The sequence below is a fragment of the Atta colombica genome, unplaced genomic scaffold (genome assembly GCF_001594045.1).
Source record: "Atta colombica isolate Treedump-2 unplaced genomic scaffold, Acol1.0 scaffold32, whole genome shotgun sequence".
NCBI classification, from domain to species: domain Eukaryota; kingdom Metazoa; phylum Arthropoda; class Insecta; order Hymenoptera; family Formicidae; genus Atta; species Atta colombica.
Genome location: NW_017259426.1, coordinates 192,315 through 203,547, shown reverse-complemented (window position 1 = coordinate 203,547; position 11,233 = coordinate 192,315). Strand labels below are relative to the sequence as shown.

Here is an 11,233-nt window from a genome sequence, read left to right as displayed (position 1 = left end):
ATATATATGTATATACATTACTGCTCAAAAGTTTCAGTACATTCTTCATTTATGTAAATTTCTTAATAATTTAATACAGAGAATGAAAAATAAATATAATCTGCATGTATTGTGTCTTTTAATTAATATATTATATATTTTCATTAAAATTAGAAAAAAAATTTATTTTTTCTTAGATTTTTCTACTTCTTCAAGCTTAATTTCCTTGGATTTTGATAACAGAAGCAAAGCTATTAGCATTCTATAAATAAGTTATTCAAATGTTTTAATCAAACTCGTGCATTTAATCTAATGCTTATTGAATGTTTAACGTAAAATTTGAAATTAATATTTCTTTCAACCGATGTATATAATATTTATTTGAGAAATTTACTTTCATTTATTAGTTATTTATTAGTTATTTCTCAACAATTCATGACTCTATATTGAATATATTCGTGACCGAAAAAAAATACGAGACTGCATCATATTATGATTTCATGTTTTATAAGAAATAAAATCATTAGCAAAAACGTAAGAAACTTTACTAAACTTTTGAATGGTTTTGTGTATGTGTGTGTGTGTGTGTGTATGTGTGTGTGTGTGTGTGTGTGTGTGTGTGTGTGTGTGTGTGTGTGTGTATAACATAAATCAAGTAATTAATTTGTTTTATACACACACACACACACACACACACACACACATAAAACCGCTTAATAAATTTATTGACTGATATAAATAAAAAATTTATTGAATGATAAATACCATTTTGCATGGCGATTTTTAATAAAAATATTTTCAATTTTATTTTCTTTTAATTTAAAACTTTGTTACTGAAAATCGTAAAAATGATAAAATAGTGTTTACACTTCAATAATTTTTTAAATATTTTATATATATATAATTTTAAATTTTTTTATTAAAAATCGCCATGCAAAATAATACTTATAGTTCAATAAAATTGTTTTTTAATATTGTACAATAATGTACAACATCAATTACTAATTTATCAATTACTAATTTATATAATACAACAATTATTAATCTTCAAAATAAAAATACAAAAGAAATCGGAATACTTATGTATAATAGAAATCATGTTTTGTTAAGATTATTACTAATTTACTATTTTACTATTTTACTATTTTAAGAAAGAGAAATTATGATTGATAGAAAAGTAATATTTTTCAACGTAATGTTAAAATATTTTTACAGCAGCGAAAGGATAGCAGCGCGTGCATATTTTTTTCTCGAAGCCGAAGACGTAGTACACTATTGTATAAATTTCCATCTGGTTCGTTTGAGTTTTGTCTAGTTCGGATTTCGCATTGTGCGATGAACTTATTCTGACATTATGCAATCGCGATGACAACGATGAAATATCAAGAGATTGCATATAAAAGTCCCGGCGAAAACCGGACGAATCTCGGCGGAGTACAGTGGATTATACCGCGCCGAAAATGCGACCGTGGTTTCCACCATTGCGATTCATGGTTCATAATAAATTTCAGCACATTTCGGCTGCTACTGTTACCTACTTATACTTAACCATTACATACGCTCGCACCATAGAATTATATTCTCCGATCGGATATGATGCAACTGTGCAGTGCGAGACTGTAAAATTATAACGCTGGCTGGCATTTCTAATTTCGTTGAACGCGCTAACGTTTCGCACAAAACGCTCCAGGTCACTTAAACGGTAATACACGTGGATGCGTGAATCGGATAGCAAAGGTCAGAGCGCGATATTGTAATATTGCAAAGTAATATTACCTGTATTATAATACATAACGGTAATATTGCAATATTGTAAAGAATATGATATAATACGTTTTAACATTGCAGCTGTTTACGTCAACGTTATGATTTATCGTTGCGTATTTCGACGAATAAAATGTCATTAATATCTCTTGCATGAATTATCGCGATAAATAATAAAATTCTGCATTTTCGGATTTGCACTCGTTAATGGTGCAATGTTTGTTATCGAAAATTTTTTACGAGATTGGAATATGAACAGTTGCTGTCCTTCAATGTACTACATTTACTATGTTTTTAGATATACTTTGTAACTCGTTAGTCCGCAATGCGCCCTTTCAACTCTCTACTATTTTTACTACACGACGTTCTAACGCGTACAATGACAAAACTAGAAAAGAGAAAATGAGGGAGGGAAAAAGGAAAAAAGAAAAGGAACGAAAAAAAAGGATGAAACGCCTTTACAGCTTATTCACATGTCGTTTGTGTGTGATCTGTGTAGTGAAGTGATCTAATTTCCAGAAAGACTGGTTCGAGTTAAACGTTGCTTGACTTCACCGTCTTGTTATATGGTCAATCGTCTTCGTACATTTCGAAAGTGCATCCCGAATACACAATGCTTGCAAGTTGGTCGAAAAGGTGCGCAACGCGAACGAGCAAAATTCATCGGTATACGTGCACAGTAAATGTAATGTTCTAAATTTAACGATATATACTTTGACATAGCATTGCCTCAGTACCGACAACAACGTATTTAACTTTATCATTTACGATCAAATTCAACATATTAAATATATATAATACAAAAAGATCAGAAAAAGCGAAAAAGACAACCTATTAAAATTCATCATGTTGAAACTTTTATTTCAATAACTGTAGAGCATATTATAAAGTTTATAATATGCTCTATAACTTTTGACATAAAGAAAATAAGAAGTATTTCCACAAAAGATGATAAAGTATAAAACTTGAAGGAAATCCTCTGGATGATATCTAGTGATATCCTCTGAATGAATTCAATTATTCGAATGATCGAACCAAGCAACGAACAGAAAAATGAAGTTTTTCAAAACATTGACATCATTTTAACACATAAACAACTCGAAATATTCTTTGTGTTTCTTGTGAAAGAGAAGTTATTTGTCGTATTAGTTATTATACTGATTTTGGATAAAATAAAATTACACAAAATATTTTTGGCTTGTTAATTAATTCTGAGGTAGAAAATCATTATATATTCATACATATCGAAATAATCATATTTTTCAATTTCTTTGAGAATATAGCAAGGCACAATTATAATCGCGGATATTTTATAATGGTATTTATAATGGTATGATTATGGTACTCTAGGAACAGAAATTTACTTTTATACATGAATTCATCGTGCAATGTAAATAACGCGACTGAATAATCCTGCGTCAAGTCAATGAATCGGATTTATATAAATTCCGCATTCATATTATTTCTGTTGTATTATTATAATCCTTACACACAGAGCATATTTAAAGCTCGTTACTTATGTTACAAGGATATAGGCACACAAATATAGTGAGAAAAGTCTTTTCTTCATTGAAATTAAATAGAGGAGAGTCGACATACTTTTTTTTAAACAATATTTCTTAAACAAAAGAAAAAATAAAACTTAAAAAACATAAGTACAAACTAAAAAATATTTTTTATCAGATAGTATAAGCAGTTTTTCTAACACTGTTTGCAATTTTGTAATAATTAATTTTTTCGTAAAATTAGTAAAAATGAGATTTTTGATAAAATGAGTTCCAAAACTGACACAGTAAATCATATTATAAAAAAACTAAGAGAAAAAATAATATAAATAAAACTGATTTAGGAAACTACGAGCATTTAAAATAACGTAATATTATCAATAATATAGTCACTATTATTTAAACTATGCAATTTGCAAAAGAAAATCGTAAGAATTTTATTTTCGCATTCATAGAATTCATTTGTAGTTGATATAGAAATAAGCTACAAATATACGAATTATATGAGTTTTTACTTTTTGCTTTTTAAATTAGACAGATCATTTAGTATTAATAAAGCAATTGTTAGTTTTTGAGAAATAAGGAGGGATCTTTAGAACCTATGTCAGTATCGGACTTTCCTTTATTATAATATTAATATAATTTGAATGATTAAGTTAACAATTTATGCAATATACAAATTAATAATAAAAAATTATTAAATTTTAAAATGTAGTCTTTCATTTTTAACGAGTGTTTTTTTTTTAAATTATTCTATATTTTTATCATTTATTTTTATTATTTTATAATTTTAGTAACATTGTTATTAAAATTATTATTCTATGTTTTTTGGAGTCAATCTATATGTTTATTTTACTAATTTATTTATACAAAATGCATGATGCATTTATTCATGTAAAATAAGTATAAAGGCCAAAGTTTTCAATGAATACAGATAAGTATAGATTATAATAAAACAATATGTAATACGAAAATCATGAAATTGTGACAAGGTCTGTTCAATACAAAAGCGATTGATGAATTCACTTCGGACAAAGAAGAATGAGACTCATTTGTGGCAAACGGTTCTCGATCTCAAAATCACAAGAAAAATGGATTTCTTGTACGTACCAGAGAAAATGAACATAAATGTAGATCCACCTGTACAAATGAAGACTCATTTTTCACTTGGCAGTTCTGTGATTTTGCCAATGACTTTTTACGATAACTCGACTGCAGTCTGTGATAACTAACTACAATGCGATATCAGGCATTACATACCGCGCTAGTCTAAAACCGATAAATCATACTTTGTACCCATTTTTGTAAAATATCGACCCAACTTATAGCTGTCTCGGACGCTTTATCTGCGAAACATTTATAGGACAGACGTAGAGTATTGACGTGACTAATTTTTCGACATGCTTCCGTATCGCAATAAACTTTCTTATGTCATAACGTTTCTGTCAAAAAAGATATTATAGATAAAAAAAGGTACAGTTAAAAAAGTAAATTGAAATAAAAAATTTATTTATATAAAAGATATTTAAAAAAAAATATATATATATATAAGATACAAATATTTTTTATAAATAAATGTTTTATTCTAATTTAGTTTTTTTCTTTTTTCACATGTAGAAATGTCATGACACAAAATGTTTATTACGAAAGTATGTTGAGAAAATGTATTTCTTTATCTTGACAAATTTATATTTCGTTTATAATAAAAGAATTCTTTATTTTATTTTTTGTAAAATATCAGCAAATTAATTTATTTACCTTGTAATTTACGGTACACAATTTCGTGATTAATATTTCATTTTTGCCTTATATAAAGGTTTCATAATTCTCATGTACGCAATGCAATGCAATTTAATGGGATGTTTCATTATATTTTAATGTAAACCCCGACAAAGGGCTTTTTCCTGGGGCTTTAAATCATTCCGTCAGTATGTCAGATTTTTATTTAACAAATCGAAACGTGTTATTATCCTTTCGCTAATCGATAAATATAATTATTCCACGTCGACAGGTTTACGACAAAAGTTCAGTTGAAACAAAGCTGTGGATCAAAACGTAGAAACGAAGAGAAAAAAAGACCTACGGGAATCAGCAACCCTCCAGCAATGAGCTATAGATCATAAGCCGCTGTGCGACGAAGATTGATTAGTACATATTCATTTGTTCGCTGACTTTTTCTTATTAACTCACACCAGTGGATGATAATGTGATTATTATTCCCGGGAAATTTTGGTACTTTTAATGAGCAGGTAGATTTGACAGAGAGATTATCCGACACGTACTAAAAGTTCACTAACAAGATCATTATAAAACTCGTTAATATTCCCGTGCTACTACAGTAATTATTTTTACAACATCAGGGATTAGTTGGAACCATTATTCAAAGTTCGCGCTAATAGGTCACTGAGAAAACTTCATTACTAATTTATCATATGCTAAATCGGTAATAAATGAATAAATCATTATTGCAATTGTTGTAATGCATCAGTGTATGTGCTGTATAACAATCACGTTGTAATGAAGTACTCATCTCCAAAATAATAGCAAGTATAATGAACTCGTCAAAATTAAATACTATCATTATTCAACGTTAACATTACATAGGGAATAAAGTAATTCGAATTTTCTCGTAAAAATTATTATTAAAATAAAATCTTTTAAGCATTTTATTTTAATAATAATTTTAAAAGATTATCTTCAATTAAGGTAATTATCGTTTGAATCTACAATTTTCTGTCACTTTTTTGACAAAAGTTGGGTGTCACGGAGATAAAAATCCAGTCATAGTAAGCGATATTGCGGGTGTTTATCGAACAATGCTACTTCCAAATGGTGCAATTGTTGGTTGTAGACCTTGTGCAGTGTCTAGCGTGTTCTATCGCTCAAAACGATTGAAGATCATCTTGCAGCTCGACCTCATATCGCTTCATGCACTGTGGAAATCCTGATGGACTTGTAGTGGAAAGTTCTCTCGCACCTAGTATTCAGACATTGAACCATCACTTAGTTCGTTCAATGCAGCACGGCCTGAAAGCGAAAAGCTTCCGAAATGCAGCCGAAACCAAAGAGTTGGGTCGATAACTTCTTTGTCGTCAAAAAGCAGGGATCTTTTATTGTCGCGGAATTTAACTTTTACTAGAAAGACGTCAGAAAGTAGTAGATTCAAATAGTAATTATTTTAATTGAAGCTAAATATTTTATTTTTGACAAAACATTTTTGACAAAAAAAATTTGGATTATTTTCTCTCCGATTTCAATGTTGTTGAATAAAGTATCTACTCAAAATATAGTGAATTTTTTAAAAACAAAATCACACACAATTCACGCATTTGTTATCAAAGCTCTTACTTGATTTGGTGACCGCCTTTCGGCGGTCTTCTTCGGTTGGGGGCCCTCTCTAGTGGTCCCCAAGTTGTTATTTTTGGTCACCGAAATCCAGCGCTGTAACAGCTAAAAACCAGAGATCCACTGTTGTTAAACTACAGCTCCAACACGCGACGCGATGTGACATGACTGTGTGCGAGGACGGTGCAAAGAATTTTGGAAAATCGAGAATTTTCGTTCGCCCACGTAAATCGTCATCGCACGTGTCATGTATGTACATATGATGTATGAGTGTGTCGTGTAAATTTAAGCGCACTGTCATGCGAGGGAAGCGATCGACGTAGATATTTGACGACGCGGCTGATGTTCGCATCGTCCGGTGAAAGTAAATCGTATTTTGGCCGTGTTACAGGACGACTGTCGTATAGGATTTTACATGATTAGTGGACGAAACATTGCCAGCATCGAAGCGAGAAAAAAATAATCTGGACATACAACGCTATGACGACGTTGCGCGATGGTTCTAATTAACGTAATGGCGCTCCGAGATGTTGAGACTCTGCAAATGTCGCGAGAGAGAGAGAGAGAGAGAGAGAGAGAGAGAGAGAGAGAGAGAGAGAGAGAGAGAGAGAGACATGCTCGTAATTTACGTTCCGCTTGCTCGTATCCCAATGTTACATCGTTGTGGTGATAATTCTCGCGGTGGTAAAACTTTTTTTCAGCAATTCGATTAAAAAAGTGATTTCGGTCTCGAATGACGATAAACAGAATGCGGCGCGGGGATCACAGTAAAAACGGTCAACGTTGAATCAGACACACTGGTCCCGCACATACGCCGCTTTGTGTCAGCGCGATTGGCTATGAAGCCAATTTTTAAATAAACGCACCAGCCGTATTTTTGCGCCACAGCTTTTCGCAGTTCGTAATAAAAACGGCATCATTCGTTGAATTCCGCGAAATAATGCGAACATTCGTTCGGAAATATTCATATCATATTGTTTGTCAAATTATCTCTCCCGGTTCAGCCGCTCGATTTTTCAAACGGAAGCAATCATGAAATTCACGATTTTTATATTGGCGATTGTAAAGCACCGAAGTATGAAATTGCATTTATTTAAATTTTACTTAAATTGTATTTATTTAAATTGTATTAATTTAAATTGTATTTATCGCTATTAGAATGTCAATGACAAATTAGTTACTAGACACAAAATTGTATTTATTTAAATTTTATTTTAATTATACTTATTTAAACTGTATTTATTTAAATTGAATTTAGGTATCGCATGAAATGTTAATGATAGGTTGTCTAACAAATTTCGAATTAATGTTATATCGTTTGACGGAAAATCATCAGGGCACATTTAAACATAAAATTCACAAAATTGACTTTATCAATTAAAAATTTCGAGCTTTTAATCCCCGTAAAACAACTATCATTAAGTTTTATAAATTTTCTTTCGTTATTACAAGAGTCACTTCTTATAGAAAACAAAATATCTCGGATTCGCGATCGTTCCTTCGATGCTTTCTGAACTCGAGCCAACGGAATCGTATGCTTGGGGAATCATGTCGATTATCGGCCAAATTAGATTCGTCAGCGAGAAACAGAGAAGAAACAGACAACGCATTCTCTCGCGGTATCGTGCGACTTGCGTTTCTATCAATCTCTACGTTCGACAATATTTTAATCACTTTTCCGTTCCGTTTTATGGCGGTATAGTTTCCCAATTTACATCAGAGATCGGACATTGCCGTTCGCAACAAGAGACATGAGAGCACCATCACGGTGCGAGACACGATCACGTTGGTCGATGAATAAAGATGAATAGGCGAGAAAGAAAAAAACGAAAAATAGAATGTCGTCCAGTATTGATGAGGACCTTTTCTCCATTGCGACCATCGGCAGATATACGATGGCGGAAAAACTGCAGCGAGAACTGAGGCGAGTAATTGGACACCGGGTGGCCATATTAGAGCACGCGGAGACAGACGGAGATGGAGAACGGAGAGACGGAAGAGCAAAGTGGCGGAAGGGAAAGGATGGACCGAGAGAGAGAGAGAGAGAGAGAGAGAGAGAGAGAGAGAGAGAGAGAGAGAAAGAGAGAGACAAGAAAGAGATGAAGAAAGATATGGAAAGCGAACAGAACAGAAATGAGGTAGGCGAAATCAGTACAGGGACGGTGAGTTGAAGAGAAAATGATACGAGCAAGAGATGCAGAGCGAGATAGATAGGGAGCCTTTAAACAGCAGCATTAGGGGAATGCAGATTGAGTATGTAGGTGCAAAAAAGCCCAGAGAATCATAATGAAGAAGCGCGAGAGATAAGAGGAGATAGAAAAGGCAGTAATGATAGAGGAGAATGAAAAAGAGAAAAAAGAGAGAGAAAACGAATATATTATATCAATTGTATTAATTTAAATTGTATTTATCGCTATCGCATGGAATGTCAATGACTGATTAGTTAAATAAATATGAAATAGTATGAAATAGTAATATTTCCAAACACTTTCAAAAATAAAGTAAGACATTTAAAATTTAGATATAATATTAATAAGCACTAAAATCTAGCTTCGACTATATTTTGACTCTTCGTTATTTATTTGATTTGAAATAAAATATACACTTTTGCGTAATTTTTTCATTCTGACAACATAACGATAATAATTCGAACCTTTTTCATAATCACATCTATGTTATGGATTGCTGTGAAAACTTGCAACTTTTGTTTTAATAAAAAATTCTCTTTGCTTTTATTATCGCCTTATATTTTGAGCATTCCATTAATTAATTTTTCAAGCGTATTTAATGGCATTTAAACACTTTGAAGATACTTATTACATAGAATTATGATACGTTTATTAATAATAAGGTATCTCAAATGTTTTATTCAATCCGAAAATAGATTTTAATCTTTTGAAATAAAAGTAATCCATACGTAAAACTAATGTTATTTTATATATATATTATTTTATTTTATAGACTGGAATTTAATAAATATTAGAAATGTTTTTAATATTTTCCATTCTAAATGCTATTAGCATAAAAATCCAGTGACTATCTCTGGAAAACATTTGGAAAACAATCTAATTTATTACTCAAGGAGATTTTTTGATTTTTTGAAATAAGTTCAAGTTTTTCAGGCAACATAGTAAACCGTGATATATATACACATTTTCTCATTATTTTATAGTTAAAAAATTATTTTTCATTAAAATAAAAAATTACGCAAAAATATACTTAATTTTATTCTGAGTGTCTGGAAACTTATAAATGTGTAGAAATCGGTTAGAGTAAATGAGTTAAAGAAGAAATGGGAGAAGAAACGGAAAGATATATAGAATAGGAGTTGGAGAAGCCAATTTAATAAGAATCCTCGCTCCCTCCTTCCCGAAGTAAACTGAATATATTCGTAAATAGAATGAAACGTAAATTACAAAAGAAAAAAAAAAGAAAAGAAGAATAAAGAAAACTAAAGGATGAAAAGATAGTCTGCTATAATAAAAGCAAAAAAGTTAGTGTAACAATAAGTGCAAATATTGTGCGAACGATACTTGTAACGCTAAAAAAGAAATCAGAGAAAGGCAAACAAGGCAAAATATAATAATAATGAAAATGAGGAGAAGGAAGTAGATAGTAACAAGTCATTAACGAAAAATACGGATTTGAAACGAAATAATCAAAATGGAATGAAATATTTAAGTGAAAACGGTAAAATCCTTGGTGAAAGAAAGGATGAAATGAAGAGTCCTTTTGTAAAATAGCAAGAAAGAGATAGAATGAGAAAGAGCGAATACTTTGATGAGCTATCAGGTTGCAAAATTAGCCAGAAACGAAACTGCGAAGTCGGAGTGCTAACTAACGATGAAAACAATTTTAATAAAAATTGAATTCTAAAAATTGTGGAAGATTCACGTAGAGAATTCGCATGAGGAATAAAAAGAAATAAAGTAAGATGTCTCAAGGCAGGAGGTTCGGGTTAAAGAAGATAAATGTATAAAAGAGCGAGAGGATAGGAGGCGGTAGAAGCAAAAATCACACGAAAGAACACGTTGAATCAAAGACAAGCGGACAAGAAGCAAGAAATCAGCAAGAGGAAGAAGCGTGGCGAAAAATTCAAGTGAAGACAGATTCAATGGGCTACGGGGACCGAAGGGAGTCTCGCGTGATAACTTATTTACTTTCGAAAAGGCCGTAAAGAGATCGAGAAGAATCGGCTTGAAACAGAGAGTGGACATAGAGAAACGTATGCAATTTCGTACGAGCGGTCCAGCGTGCCATCACCATCGTCGCGATCTAGCGCGTTCGCGCGCGTGCGTGCACGATACCGTTTTAGTATCCGAGCACACACCGGTGGACACCGGGTGTGCATTATCTAACACTTAAAATTAGACGGCGACGGCAGCGACGACGACGACGACGATCATGTCTCTCTCTCTCTCTCTTTCTCTCTCTCTCTCTCTTTTTTCGTGGTCCATAAGAAAAGGAAGAAGACCGGAACGAATGGAGATCTCTTAGAGGCAATTTTCGTAAATTATATTGCAATATCTCGATGATGCACTTAATTGACTTGCACTTAATCGACGATATCACGTGAAACTTTTTCTCTGACGACACACTTTCTTTTTACAGCACTCTATGTCTATATATATATATATATA

General features: G+C 31.9%; 1 protein-coding gene across 2 annotated transcripts in view; it reads right to left on the bottom strand.

The window, feature by feature from the left end:
* The window catches only part of LOC108690401 (serine-rich adhesin for platelets), a 74,620-nt gene that overhangs the window by 63,120 nt on the left and 267 nt on the right, over positions 1-11,233 (bottom strand). For both annotated transcript variants that reach the window (XM_018197665.1, XM_018197666.1), the window contains exon 2: positions 6,597-6,698. The gene's annotated coding sequence lies outside the window, so the exon portion shown is untranslated. The remainder of the gene's footprint in view (positions 1-6,596; positions 6,699-11,233) is intronic.